Here is a 14,851-nt window from a genome sequence, read left to right on the forward strand (position 1 = left end):
CCAAGTGTTGGAACGAGCTCCCGCTCGAGCTCCGGATGGAGCCCTCCGAGAGCAGATTTCGGGGAAAACTGAAAACCTTCCTCTTTCCACGTACCTAACCTTCACCTCTTCCTTTTTCCCTGTCTGGCTCCCCTCTGCTCTTTCCTCTGAGTGACTTTGCAGTAGTTAGCGCGGGGACACACTGTTTTTGGGTAACCAGGCGCTTTATAAATGGTTTTATTATTATTATTATTATTATAATGGCAATAGCTTAAACTTTTGTAAATAACTTTTGTGAAGATTATGTTCAGTGTATTTTATTGTGATGAAAATCCAAGAACAGAAGTGAAATATTAACATCTTTTTGTGACATTTGTAATAAAGCTTGAAACATTGAGAGAACATATTTGAACCAGTTGTTGTTGAATGGTTGAACAGATTGATGCTGTGATGGCGTGGAGTGATGCTGTGGTGGCGCTGAGTGATGCTGTGGTGGTGCTGAGTGATGCTGTGGTGGCGCTGAGTGATGCTGTGGTGGCGCTGAGTGATGCAGTGGTGGCGCTGAGTGATGCTGTGGTGGCGCTGAGTGATGCTGGGGTTGCGCTGAGTGATGCTGTGGTAGTGCTGATTGGTGCTGTGGTGGTGCTGAGTGATGCTGTGGTGGTGGTGGTGCTGAGTGATGCTGTGGTGGTGCTGAGTGGTGCTGTGGTGGTGCTGAGTGGTGCTGTGGTGGTGCTGAGTGATGCTGTGGTGGTGCTGTGGTGGTGCTGAGTGATGCTGTGGTGGTGCTGAGTGATGATGTGGTGGTGCTGAGTGATGCAGTGGTGGTGCTGAGTGATGATGTGGTGGTGCTGAGTGATGCAGTGGTGGTGCTGAGTGGTGCTGTGGTGGTGCTGAGTGATACTGTGGTGGTGCTGAGTGGTGCTGTGGTGGTGCTGAGTGATGCTGTGGTGGTGCTGAGTGATAATGTGGTGGTACTGATTCATAATGTGGTGGTGCTGAGTGGTGCTGTGGTGGTGCTGAGTGATGCTGGGGTGGGGCTGAGTGATGCTGTGGTGGTGCTGAGTGGTGCTGGTGTGGCGCTGAGTGATGCTGGGGTGGTGCTGAGTGATGCTATGGTGGTGCTGTGGTGATGTGGTGGTGCTGAATGATAATGTGGTGGTGCTGAGTGATGCTGTGGTGGTGCTGCTGAGTGATGCTGTGGTGGTGCTGAGTGATGCTGTGGTGGTGCTGAGTGGTGCTGAGGGGTGATGTGGCGGAGCTGAGTGGTGCTGTGGTGGTGCTGAGTGATAATGTGGTGGCGCTGAGTGATGCTGTGGTGGCGCTGAGTGATGCTGTGGTGGTGCTGAGTGGTGCTGTGGTGGTGCTGAGTGATGCTGTGGTGGTGCTGAGTGATGCTGTGGTGGTGCTGGCTGGTGCTGAGTGATGCTGTGGTGGTGCTGAGTGATGCTTTGGTGGTGCTGAGTGATGCTGTGGTGGTGCTGAGTGGTGCTGTGGTGGTGCTGAGTGGTGTTGTGTTGGTGCTGAGTGATAATGTGGTGGTGCTGAGTGATGCTGTGGTGGAGCTGAGTGGTGCTGTGGTGGTGCTGAGTGATGCTGTGGTGGTGCTGAGTGATAATGTGGTGCTGAGTGATGCTGTGGTGGCGCTGAGTGATGCTGTAGTGGTGCTGAGTGGTGCTGTGGTAGTGCTGAGTGATGCTGTTGTGGTGCTGAGTGATGCTGTGGTGGCGCTGAGTGATGCTGTGGTGGCACTGAGTGATGCTGTGGTGGTGCTGAGTGATGCTGTGGTGGCGCTGAGTGATGCTGGGGTGGCGCTGAGTGATGCTGTGGTGGTGCTGAGTGGTGCTGTGGTAGTGCTGAGTGATTCTGTGGTGGTGCTGAGTGGTGCTGAGTGATGCTGGGGTGGTGCTGAGTGATGCTGTGGTGGCGCTGAGTGATGCTGGGTTGGCGCTGAGTGATGCTGTGGTGGTGCTGTGGTAGTGCTGAGTGATGCTGTGGTGGTGCTGAGTGGTGCTGAGTGATGCTGGGGTGGCGCTGAGTGATGCTGGGGTGGTGCTGAGTGATGCTGTGGTGGTGCTGAGTGATGCTGTGGTGGCGCTGAGTGATGCTGGGGTGGCGCTGAGTGATGCTGTGGTGGCGCTGAGTGATGCTGGGGTGGCGCCGAGTGATGCTGTGGTGGTGCTGAGTGACGCTGTGGTGGTCACATCATGTTCACATTTAGACAAGTGTTTCAGAGGGTTGAAGTAAGATGAGCAACCTGCCAGAAACAAATGGGGAAGAAAGGAACTGACGGGGAAAAAGCTGCGGCAGCAATTTAGGGCATTACATCAAGAGTGAAACAAGCGGAAAGAGGAGAATATACTATTAAAAGGAAACACTCCTATAATATAAGTAGAGCTGTAACAGGCGAAGCGGGCCATGAAACCTCGCAGCTTCCTCTTTGATGTCACACGGGCTTGTGAAGTTTCGGCCACGGGGAGAGAATGTGACACCACGGCCTGGGCTGGGACTTATGAGTGTGGGAAACCAGGTTCTAATCTCTGCGTTGGCTTGCCTTGACACCCTGTGATTCTGGGCAAATCCCGTTATCTTCCAGTGCGTACAAAAAAGCGAATGTGTCCTTGTGTAATGTAACTGGTGCCATGTTAAGCATTCCAATAGCTTCGAGTTCAATTTGCTCTATATCAAAACTGCTAAAACACAAAACAAACTGCAAAAAAACAAGTATTGGGCAGGCTGGTAGAGCTGTAACAGGCGGTGAATGAGCGCGTTTTTTTTAGAAAGCCAAAGCGGGCCATGAAACCTCGCAGCTTCCTCTTTGATGTCACACAGGCTTGTGAAGTTTCGGCCACGGGGAGAAAATGTGACATCACAGCCTGGGCTGGGACTTCATGCTGATCAGTGGGTGGGGTCCACGGTCACTGGTGAGTGGGAGAGGTGGAGGTGGAAGGCAGATGGAGATGCTGATTACACCCTGCACAAACTGCTGAATAAGTTAAATAGGATTAGTCTTTGCTCACATTGGGGGAAAGGCAGAGGTAGAGACAGGGGAAGAAAAACAGGCAGTTTGGGCTTTGATGACCACGCGGGCCTTTCCCTTGACTTCAGGCAGTGCTGGAAAACAGTATCTGCACCAGGTGACCACAAACGCACCAGCAGCCCATCCCTGAACTCTTGCCCCTCCAAAACCCTCGTCTTTTGTTAGTCTCACAAGACGTTTGATGCTGGTGTGTGTGTTTTTTTTAATATAAATATTTCAATCAAGCCTCCTCCACACATTTATCCCTGTTTGTGTACTGTTAATGTATTGGACAATTTGGTTTATTTTTCCTGAGCGGTATTTATTTATTTCAAGGGTTGCTCTTGTATAGTACCCGAAATAAAGACTCGGGCGGCTAGGGCTCTGTGCTTGAGGCACACACCACAAGAAATATTCTCTGCCCCTTCCCCCCCCCCCGTACGAGCTGGCACCCTGCATGCTCTTTGTTCAATGTTCATTATTAAGTAACGGAGCCCCATGCGTAAGTTTACAATTATAAAGAGCAAGCGGAAAGAGGAGGATATACTATTAAAAGGAAACACTCCTATAATATAAGTAGAGCTGCAACCGGCGGTGAATGAGCGCGATTTTTTTTTTGAAAGCCAAAGCGGACCATGAAACCTTGCAGCTTCCTCTTTGATGTCACACGGGCTTGTGAAGTTTCGGCCACGGGGAGAGAATGTGGCATCACGGTCTGGGCTGGGACTTCTGAGTGTGGGAAACCAGGTTCTAATCTCGGCGTCGGCTTGCCTTGACACCCTGTGATTCTGGGCAAATCCCGTTATCTTCCAGTGCGTACAAAAAAGTGAATGTGTCCTTGTGCAATGTAACTGGTGCCATGTTACGCATTCCAATAGCTTCGAGTTCAATTTGCTCTATATCAAAACTGCTAAAACACAAAACAAACTGCAAAAAAACAAGTATTGGGCAGGCTGGTAGAGCTGTAACAGGCGGTGAATGAGCGCGTTTTTTAGAAAGCCAAAGCGGGCCATGAAACCTCGCAGCTTCCTCTTTGATGTCACACGGAAAGAGGAGAATATACTATTAAAAGTAAACACTCCTATAATACAAGTAGAGCAGTAACAGGCGGTGAATGAGCGCGTTTTTTTTTTAGAAAGCCAAAGCGGGCCATGAAACCCAAGTATTGGGCAGGCTGGTGGCCTGAGAAGCGTCCGTGAAGCAGGGGGCGGGGCAGCAGAACCCTTTGAAGTAGCTTACGTCCTGGCGGCCGTGAAAGTGAAAGCAATTAGAAGGGAGAAGTGAGGCCAGTGCGCACTGCGCACGCTTGGGAAGCCTTTGAGAGGGAGGCTGATAGCTTTGATGTGGCGAAATGCGCGTGCTTGTGTCCACGTGAACTGTCTTAAATCCTCCCGATGGCTTGAGAACCTATTTTGCCCACTAAAATTCTCCCCTATCCATTCCTACGGAATGGGATAGGCTCGACCTAAAAAAAGCACTTTATGTCAAAAGGCTACAACGACCCCTCCCTTATTTCAATAGACACTCGGACAACCTTACAAGGTCCCTGCAAGTTTTTTGATCTGTGTGGCAAAGGAAAGATTTTCCTAGAACCACACCCCTAGGTTCTTGACCAGCTTTCCTGCAGAGATGGGTCTGGGAAACTCACAAGGCCAAAGAGTATCTCTAAAGTTCTTAGGGAACTTCCCGAAGAGGAAAATCTCAGATTTTTCTTCATTGCACTTGAGTTGTGCAGCAGCTAGCCAATGAGAAATGGAGGACAGGCAGTGTTGGGCCGAGGAAACCAAGTCCACATTCTTGTCCCAAGTAAAAAGAAGCTGAGTGTCATCAGCGTAGGCCATGACCTTAGCCTGCTAGGTACACCAGAGGTGTAACATAGATATTGAAAAGCAGGGGGCTAAGAGAGAACCCCTGCGGAACCCCTGTGGCCACTACCTGAACAGCGGAAGAAGATGGAGGAAGCCATATCTGTTGAACCAGTCCTTCTAAGAAGGATCTGAGCCAACCCCACACTGCGCCTGCTACCCCAATCTCTGTTAGCCTCTATAGGAGGAGGGAGTGAGGGACCTTGCCCCTGATGTCACCCTCATCACTGTATATGTTAAAAGGGGCGCCTTTATTATGAAAATGCAAATATAGGGGTGAAAAACAATATATTGCCATAAACAGCATACAGCAGTTCTTTATTGTGTAGTATTGTGTAGCATTATTGAAAAGTTTTACTGCATCAGCTGAAACGTATTATTCAGTGTCTAAACAATGTAATTCTTCATGCGAGTTAGGAACTACAAAAAGACACTCTTCATGTAAACTAAGCCAATTTATTTATTACTCGCATTTCCCAGAGTGTTTGGATGTTGATTATCTGAGTACATACAAACTTACAAAGGAAACCACTTGTTTCCCTCATCTAATCTGTTGTGATGCCAGATGGAGTAAAACCAAGTCATGGGATGAGTTTTGAGAGCACACAGCATCGACCTTTTCAGTAAAACTCATTGACATCAATGTCGGAAGTAATACGAAATTTACACATGTTTGGTCCAATACTACAAACATCGTGTACGTGCTGTCGAGCCAAGCAGACTCTCGACCAAAACTGTCATGTATTAATTGTTTTTAGATATATTCAGTGTTTTTGATAATGTTCTTTCAACTGTGTCGCACTTTCAAACCGTCACTCTTAAATACAAAAAGAAATGTGCTCGCGCTTACCTGAGAGCAAAAGTGACGTATCGTGCACACTCTGAAGACTTCTTCATCTTCTCGACAATCGACAGTGTGACGCATCGACTACAACGCTGCTGTCAAACGTTTCAGCGCACGCTGCTACCTTGAACCTACCGGCATTACGTCCATTACGTGCCGCCATTTTTCTTTGAAGTAGACTTTCTATGAGAATGTTCGGTGTTAAAAAATAGATCATATGCCGGGAATCAACCTGCATCGCCACGAACATCATCTACAAACTTTACGTGCACAATGAATGGCTGACAACACTGTGTATCTAAGCAGTTATTATGGATAAGGTACTTTACAAACATTTTGAATAGTGCAAATATTGCCGTAGCACACTTTGGATTTTCAAGGTACTTTCTGCTGCTTCAAAATAATTGTTTCTAGAGTTGACAAGACATCGTTGGAAAAGACATTATAATTCTTTTCATATAGAGTCTAATTTTATAGTCTTTCACTAGTACTTTATTCCTCGTAAAGTTTTACATTCTACTGTTTAAAAATTTCGGAATTAGTATACAGTATTAAGTTTATTTTAACAAGGATGATGATGAAACACAATCGTTTCACAAGGCAAAGGAAAAGTTACACTACCTTGTAGTAATGTTTTAAGAGGAAAACGTTCAATTTATTATTTATTTTTTTAAGCACTGTGTTTATAACTTTTGCAAAACAGTACTTTACATTTTGGAATTTGCTTTTGATGTAATTACCATCTTTTGTGCTGACGCTGCATGTTTTTATCTGTAGGAATGGGTTACAGTCCCATAGTCCTTAGAGGTGGGTTTTAAGTCCCATATTCTAATTTTGAAGTTTTATGCTGACGCTGTGTATTTTTGTCTGTAGGAATGGGTTGCAGTCCCATAGTCCTTAGGGATGGGTTTTAAGTCCCATATCCTATTTTTAAAGTTTGTGGTTTTTCTGGACTTCAGGCTTATTCGAAAATTTTTAGGGGGTTTGAGTCCCACCTATTCACTAAATTGGATTATATCCTAATTATCCAATTTTTAGGAGGTGTTAGCCCTACCTGTTTAGGGGGTGTTAGTCCCACCTAAGTTTAAGGGGTGTCAATCCCACCTGTTTAGGGGGTATTAGTCCCATTTTCTTAGTGCCAAGGGACTTAGTTGGATTTTTTTTTCACGTATGCGCAGTCTACATACTACTTCTCTATATATGAGGAGCCTTGTCTATCCCTCTGTTGGGGTTGGATTTGGGTATTTGCCTTACATTTATTGTTCTTCTGGTTGAAATGCTAAATCCCTCTTGTGGGAGAGTTTTTCTTCATTGTAATAGTTTTTAATACATGCTAATAATTAACTTTTTGATGAGAGGATAGGTAATTTTGACTTCTTTTAATGTTGCAATTTTATCCGTTTTCTCTTGTTTTTATATTGTTCTCACTCTCGTATTGTGGTTCTTTACCATATATATATTTGAGGTTTGAACTTTTAACGCTATCTTGGTTCTTATACTTTTGTCTATCCGTCTTGTCTGGCCAGTAGGTGTGTATGTCGGTTAGTCGTTAGTATTTTCTATTTTCGTTTTCCTTTCTGCTGTTTTCTTATCTTTCTTCTGTTTTTGAAAGGAGAGTGGATAGGTTCTAGTAAGTTTGCTTGCTTCTTTTAAATCTTCCTGAATTATTCATAGTTTGTTTCACCTTCCTTGGTTCTTTCTTACCGAGGTTCCTTTTGATATGTGTTCTTTCTCTGTTTGTTTTCAATTCGGACAAAAGGGGAAAATGTAGTATTCTTGCATCCTGTTTATGCTTTGCATATTATCTCCTTCTCTACCCCAGCTTGTGGAATGTTCCAGCTATGATGTATTGTAGAATGTTGGGGCTCTGTGGACTGTAGATGACAGTTAGCATTGGGCTGAGCATCATACTAGATTTCCTGGTGGGGCGTTATTACCAACTTATTTACTTTATTACAAATAAACATCTCTACATCATTATTTGTGTGGACATCACTACATATTGCCAATACACCACTTTTAAATTTGGCCTTACGACCCTCCCCTTTAACTAACCTTCCCTTCCATACCCACGCATAACATTCCCATTACACTTTACTCTGACAGGCACCGTAATTTTTATGATATGAGAAACATTGAACGGTTCTGGAGATAGAAGTGACTGAGAGTTCCTAGTGATGAACGTACGCGATGTGGAGGACTTTCACGGTGAGATGTCTTATTTGAGGCAAAGGCTGGGTAGAAATGAACTCCAAGTCTAGCAATTGTATTCGAAGGCTTGGGATGTCCTTCAGTAAAAATATTTGACCACTCAAAATGGACATCCTCTTGGATATCATCCTCGCCCGCCAAATATGGAAAATGCTAGCAATAGCTTTCAAATGGAATATCCTCCCAGAAGCCCCCTCTCGTTCTCCAAAAAACATTACTCTCCGTTCATTTCTGGGCATAAAGACTCGCTCTCGCCGTCCTGGGAGACTCGAAAGGTTGGGCTGTAATGTAATACTCGGTGACGCCCCTGATACAATTACGAGTACCGACGTCGGTCGGCGCCTTTGTTAATGGGAAGCAACTGCCTCCCCCTACACGTTTCCTCGTCCACCTACTTCACAAACTTCACTGTGTTTTCACTCCCCTCCCCCTGCAATTACCAGGGGTGCGAAAGGTGTGTGTAGCAGGACGGCGCCATTAACAGAAAGGTGCTTTGCTAACCCCACCGGACAAAAGGCTTCTGACTTCCTGTGGGTGTGGGGCGCCTGTGTTTATGTCCCGTACGGCTTCCCTGGGGAGGCACCCATTTCCCACATGCAACTTGTACAGTCAGACTGTAACTTCCTCCGCCCACCCCTCGGGCAAAACCAAGGCGGGAGGGGGGAAGTTCTCACAGACTCTCTATGAGACGCTTCCAGCCCGGGCTGCTAGCCCTTTAAAGATCCCCCGCCCACCTCCTTCTCCCGAGACTCGCATTCCAACCTCAGCTATAGGTTTGTTTGGTCTACTCACTGCACCACAGAAACCGGTATCACTCCGCACGCTCCGCTTTCACCTAGGGTGAGCTCTAGATCGGGGAAAAGGGGACCCCACCGGCTCGTCTCTTGCTCCGGAGGTTGTGCGAAAACCATTCTTTGGGTAAACCGCTCTGCGGGTTGTACGCTGTCCTGTGAAAAGTACAGTTCGGCACTATTTTTTTCTCTTCCTTCCTCTTGGACTTTCCTCGGGATAGTATCGGGAGGAGGAGGCGGCAGGATACAGAGAAGTGCTATGCCAGTTATAAGAGGTCTGTGTGCGACGCCATTTTAAACCTCTCGGTTTGTGGAGCTGCTGTTGAGATTGGGCGTTTGTTATTTTTTACCGTGCGGGAGGCGGCAGAGGAGGATAACTGCGCTGCGGCGGAGGCCGGAGAGAGCTTCCGTAGCTCAGGTAAGGGTACATTTTTTTTTTCCCCTGGGCTTCACAGGTTGAAATGCGGGTCGGGCGAGAGAGGTTGCCCACTGCTCTGGAGCTCAGGGTGGGCAATGGGTGGTTGTTACAGTCCCTGCCGCTGGTAAACTTGTTAGCTCTGGAAAGGGGGGAATTAAGAGTGTAGGAAGTGGTGTTAGTAACCGTGATGTAGTCCTCGCTCCTCATTGTTGACTGTTTCCGGTCAGCTCCCAGGATAGTGTTTATATTGTGAGTTCTGTCTAAAATGCTTGGTTAATCCCTAGTGGACAGGGCTGTGTAAAAACGGCCCACTCCCTCAATTGTGCATGCTTATTTGTAATGGAACCGCTGTTCATATAGGCTCCACGGAGAAGGTTTTGAACCTAGCCCTTCCCACATTCCCTGGTAACTCGAATGAGATCTTAGTGGCGATCGAGGGTTTGGAGTAATGTCGCCGGGGTGCTCTCATTGCCACCCAAAACTCTAGCAAGGTTGTACTTGTAGCCGCACCTTCCATTTTGTTGTTAATTACCCCGCCCGATCCCTTTAACTGATTAAGGGGGCTCTGCATTAAAATAAAGGGTGTATACTTGTGTGATGTAACTGGTGCTTGTGTAAAGCGATCGTAAACCTTCGGGTCGAGTTCGCGCTGTATACAACTGCTATCAAAAAGCTCCAGAAGCCCCTCACGCTGAGGTGGGATATCTAATCCGCACCCCGAACTTTCTATTTTGACGTGGCCGTGCTTGGTCGGGATGTGGTTGTTTTGCTCTATGCATGTTATCGGAGTAGTCTCTCCAGGCCCTGCGTGTGCTCACCAGGCTCCTCGCCCCTTCCTCCCCCCGTAGGAATGTGACTTGTGAATGGAGTTGGGCATGCCCACGTCCTGCTTCAGGATCCGCAGCAGTGCTCCCCATCCTCTTTGCTTGAAGTAGCCCCCTCCGCCGCCTGCACTAACTTCCTGCCTCCGGCATTTGTTTACTTAAGTGCAAGTGTCCTCCTTTAGTTAAAAATATAATTTAGGCTTATGGGGGTGTATTGGACAACTTTAAAAAAATTTCTTTCATAATTTTGTGGTACATACAGTTAAAAGGTTTGTCGCCTATGGCTTTTTTATGACCCATGTTTCAAAGATTGGCAGATTTTTCTGTCCCGCCAAGGAAACGTGGTTAGTATTTCACTATATTTCTCCTTCGGTAATTTTGAGGTCTATAATTAAGAACTATTGCCACGGTTGATTTTGATTGACTTTAGTGTCGCTTTGCCAGTATGGCAGAAATTTCACTGAATATTTTAAAGTTGTTGAAAGACGCATTTGGTTTGTTGCCCACGCCTTTATGTATCTGTCATTTGGGCAGACAGTATGTCTCTGCCTTCTTTTTTCCAATTCATACTTTTCTGCATCCAGTCAGACAGACTCCTAAGTTGCGTGGTATGCATATTGATTGTATCGTTTTTATTTCAAGATATATATACATACATATGGGAACCTGGGGCCTATGATACGACTCTTAGAATTGCCTTGAAGCACACGTTCTCAATTGTGCATGGAAAGGAAGATCACACGTTGTGATTTGTGTTTCGGTGGAGGTAATAGCGCGCATCTAATGAAGTTGCATACCCATTGCTTTGTGCGCAGCAACCGCCTCTTTACATGTATGCATGTCATTCATTTATGTTATTTTTTTATCGCTTGTTTGTTTTGTCTGACAAAAGTTAGTTTGCGAGTTTGCTTATTTAGAGTAAGTGAGTTGCAATTACAAAAAGTGGTCTCGAACTCTAAAACTGCAATTATTTGGGCAAGTTTTCTTGCATCAGCGAAGCGTCCTACTATGTCATAGTTTACTATTTAGCTGTGTACTCCCGTCGTGTTTTTTTTTTTTGCTCGGTGAATAGGACACCACTGTCCAACGCGAAACCTGACCGTGACAACTCAGCCCAAATACATAGGCCACACCTCTTGTGAGCGGCAACGTGCTTTTGAAGGGGGAGTGGTGGGGGTGGTTCTGTCAGAGGTGGGGCAGGTTAGACCATTGTTTATGATCGGACCTTTGGAATTATGCAGGTTTGAGTAAACTATGCGGCAAGAAAAGGCAAATAAGGCGGCTCATTTTTAATGGTATTACCTCATTTTGTCATTCTTAAACTTGGTAAATGTCTGGGCACTGGTTGTACCCCATTAGAACCAGTTGAACACACACACACACACACACCAAGCAGTAAGCATCTGAAACGCGTCTAGTTTTGCAAAGAGCATCCAGCCTGCAGCAACACTCGTTGCTGCTTTTTTTAGTAACTTTTGAACCGTTTGCACTAGCAACAAACCTGCAGGTTTTAACAAAAAAAGAGTTTATGCAGCAGATGATGGATTATGTGACAAATGCGGCAGATTTATATAATTATGCGAAAATCAACGCACAATCCCATAATTCCAGTGGCCATGTTTATAATCTACAATTTGCACATCTCACAATGGTAACTATCGTGTGGCGGTTACTACAGAGTGGATTTGATCATTCAAGTGAGCATGCATGTCATTTGATTTTTAAAGGCTAAGTTGTGTAAGTGATTATAAGTAGGCATTGCTTAGCTTGAATTATTAACTCCTTCACCTCAGCTCTCCATATTAAGTTACGGCAACGTAGGAGCGATCATTCACTCTTGATTGGTAAGAGTTTTCTTTAGTACCGCAATAAAGTCTCACCATAAATATAGCGTGAGCCTATCGTCTGCATTTAATGTAGCCGTCTGACTCAGTGATAGCAAACGTGTGGTGTGTGTTTTTTTTTTTTTATTTATTTTTTTACATAAAATATGTTGAGGTGTAGGGCGACAGTCTACACCCGAAGACTCGAGGGCTTGAGCAGGTGAACATTTTGACGAGTGGATTGATCTCATAGTAAACTTTTGCTCACCATGTAGCTGTGTTTTACCATCGATTCCCATAAGGCCTCTATAACGTTGTGCGAGCTGAATATAACGCCCGTGGAAGTGGGTTGATATTAATGTTGGAGTCCATAAAGCGACCTTTTGCCTACATTAGATCCTTTAAGTTGCATTGTGTAGGCTTTTAGTTGACCATTTAAATAAGTCGAACATTTGGTGGGTACTTTTTGAGACCACTGTGCGGACTTGGGACCCACTTTATCTACCCCCATAATATCGGATTACCGACCTTTAATACTTAACTAATTGTCATTACAATTTCCTGCGCTGCTGGCATCTTACTCTAGCCTAGAACGAAATGGGCTTATTTGTCCATGTGGTGTAATAACTGCGTGAAGGTCGGTCGAGGTTAGTGCCAGATAATGGCAAACGGCGTTTCACTGTTGTCTACAGTGTTAGGCTGAGTTCAGGCTTTATTTACTTCATGGTTTAGTGATCTGTCCCGGAGAACCAGGACGTCCCCCCCCCCCCCCCCCCCCCGTTGTTATACTTTAGTTTACATGCCCCTCGCGCCTCTATTTCTAACCGTCGTTCAAGAGTTTCCCATTGATATTGATTGTGGGAATGAATCCTAAAACTTGAGTCTCTGAAACATTTGAAGTCGGCGGAATAAGCAAATTACGTTTTCCTTAGTTCCTTTTAAATGAGGATAACGTATACATGAATGTTCGGGTTCAGTAGCTTGAGTACCATGTTGCTGAGGTGGTGTGGCAAGATCCTCTGTAAAGTGAAAATGGGCTTTTGCTAGCTCGGTTCTTAAGCCCTATAGAAGAGTGGATGCATAAACACCAGCCATCACGGAGTTTAACTTTTCCGCCGTTACCATGTCCTTTCATGTAAATTAAATGTTTGGTGCAGGCAATTCCTTAATTGTTGCCTGCCTCTCTGGCAGTTTGCATATGAGAAGAGGACTTCACCAGAGCCAGCATGTTTTAGAAAATGCAGGAGAACGCTTAAATGTGGATTTGAATTTCGGCCTTGGAGGCGAAGCATCCATACTGCAGCCGACTTTAACGTTGGAAATGGCTTCTTCCTTGTGGATGCCAAGCAATGAGCACATAGCGCATGCAACTGATTGTGTTGTTACACCGAGGGTACTTAATTTTGGTCTTTTCATATCTTGGATGTGGGCGTGTAGGGCTTGTTTCACTTGTTGAGTTTCCTTCATTTGTTTGCTTGTTCTGATCCTTTGTATTTTTTTTTTCTTCAAGTTTTCTGTATTCTCTCAACTGCAACACTGAAGTGCTGCAGATGTATCTACTTAGCGTGGATGACCAGCGAGCCAACCGTACATGCACAAGGTGGCCATTTTACACAGCAAACATTTATGGTTGGTTGCAGTAGAATCCAGTTAGCCTTGTCTGGTCTGAATGTTAGATTGAATAATCCTAGTAAATGTGTTGAAGCAAAGTTGTAGAACGGATTTAACAGAAATGGCATGCGCATGCAAATTTCAAAACGGAATGTGCTTCTGTCCATTTATCCCATATAACGAATGGCTGCCGACAGGATGCTGCAACATTTCACTAGCATCCATTTGCTAGCCTCCAATGTATGAGGCAGCCCCGTGTAGATTTATAGGTACCTATTTTTAGGGTGCATTAAAATTGGCTTGAATGGTTGCTTGCAGTGCTCCTTCATTTCTGTGGCAACCCCTGTGAGTGTTTATGTTAGCCGTTTGACTTGGCCTAATTAATTGTTTAAGCCTGACACTTTCATTTTACAGTAACATTTTTGAAAAGCATATGCACAGCAGTTGGTGTCAACAGACCGCGTTTTTCTCCTATGGGTGTTCTTGGATGGAAATAAACAGTTTTTTTTTTGTCTATGCTTAGTTTATCGTCTTACGGCCTTCCAACGCTTGCTCCCTTTCCCCTATCAAGCCAGAAAGGTAAAATATACGACAGTTGAACACGCGCCTTTAAACCATCGTTGGCTTTGCACATTCCGACGTGATTTGTGCCTGACAAATCAGTAGATAGCAGAGAGGAATCCCAAGTATTAGATGAAGTCTTTGCGTTTTGAACCTACATATCGCAATAGTGTCCCACAATCGTCATAAACCTGCTCCGATAAAGCTACATCCTGGGTAGCTTCAGCACGCAATCTTTAAACTGTAATGGATGTCTAGGCATCTGTGCTTAGCAAATGCCTTTCAAATGGCAGTTGAACAATGGATCCTAAATCATTTTTATACCTAATGGACCTAAAATTGAAGTAATCTGCTCTGCTGTTGGTAAAATTGAGCAAAAGACACACAATTGACGAACGGAATACAGAACAAATCAAAACATTCACCCCAGTCAAGAGATCTGGGTTATTAAATCCATCATTCTTTTGCTCACCATGCCACCCCAGTTTAGACCTGGCCATATGCAAAACAGCCTTGACCCTGTCCCTCATGGGAACAGTCCAGCCCGAACTGCCAAGCCAGATCCTGCCTGGACCGGAAACAAGCTTCCTATGACTGGTTTCGGAGTTTCAGAACAAATTAGAAGCAAGCACACAGGGTGACTTAACCACTTTCGTGCTGGTGCCGGAGCGCTTCCGTCAACAGCATGGGCGCGCTGCGGGTCCCGCCCCCTTAGCGCTGCGGCGGAATAGCCACCGCAGGAAGGTGTTAAGCCAACCTGTGATGGGCAGTTGGCAGGCTCTGGCCCACTCTAAGCTAACCTGTCTCGAGCGACCTCGCATGCACGATCTCTGGCAAGATTCAGGAATAAACTGGCATGTGGAGGCATTGACCAAAAAAATAAACTGGCTAGCTACAAAGAATCT

At 45.5% G+C, this 14,851-nt stretch overlaps 1 protein-coding gene across 1 annotated transcript in view; it reads left to right on the forward strand.

Moving 5' to 3' along the window:
- The first annotated feature begins 8,672 nt into the window (after positions 1-8,672).
- Positions 8,673-14,851, forward strand: part of CTNNB1 (catenin beta 1) — a 104,567-nt gene continuing 98,388 nt past the window's right edge. The window contains exon 1 of the mRNA XM_078663526.1: positions 8,673-9,127. The gene's annotated coding sequence lies outside the window, so the exon portion shown is untranslated. The remainder of the gene's footprint in view (positions 9,128-14,851) is intronic.

Source organism: Lissotriton helveticus, chromosome 10 (genome assembly GCF_964261635.1).
Source record: "Lissotriton helveticus chromosome 10, aLisHel1.1, whole genome shotgun sequence".
Lineage (NCBI taxonomy): Eukaryota > Metazoa > Chordata > Amphibia > Caudata > Salamandridae > Lissotriton > Lissotriton helveticus.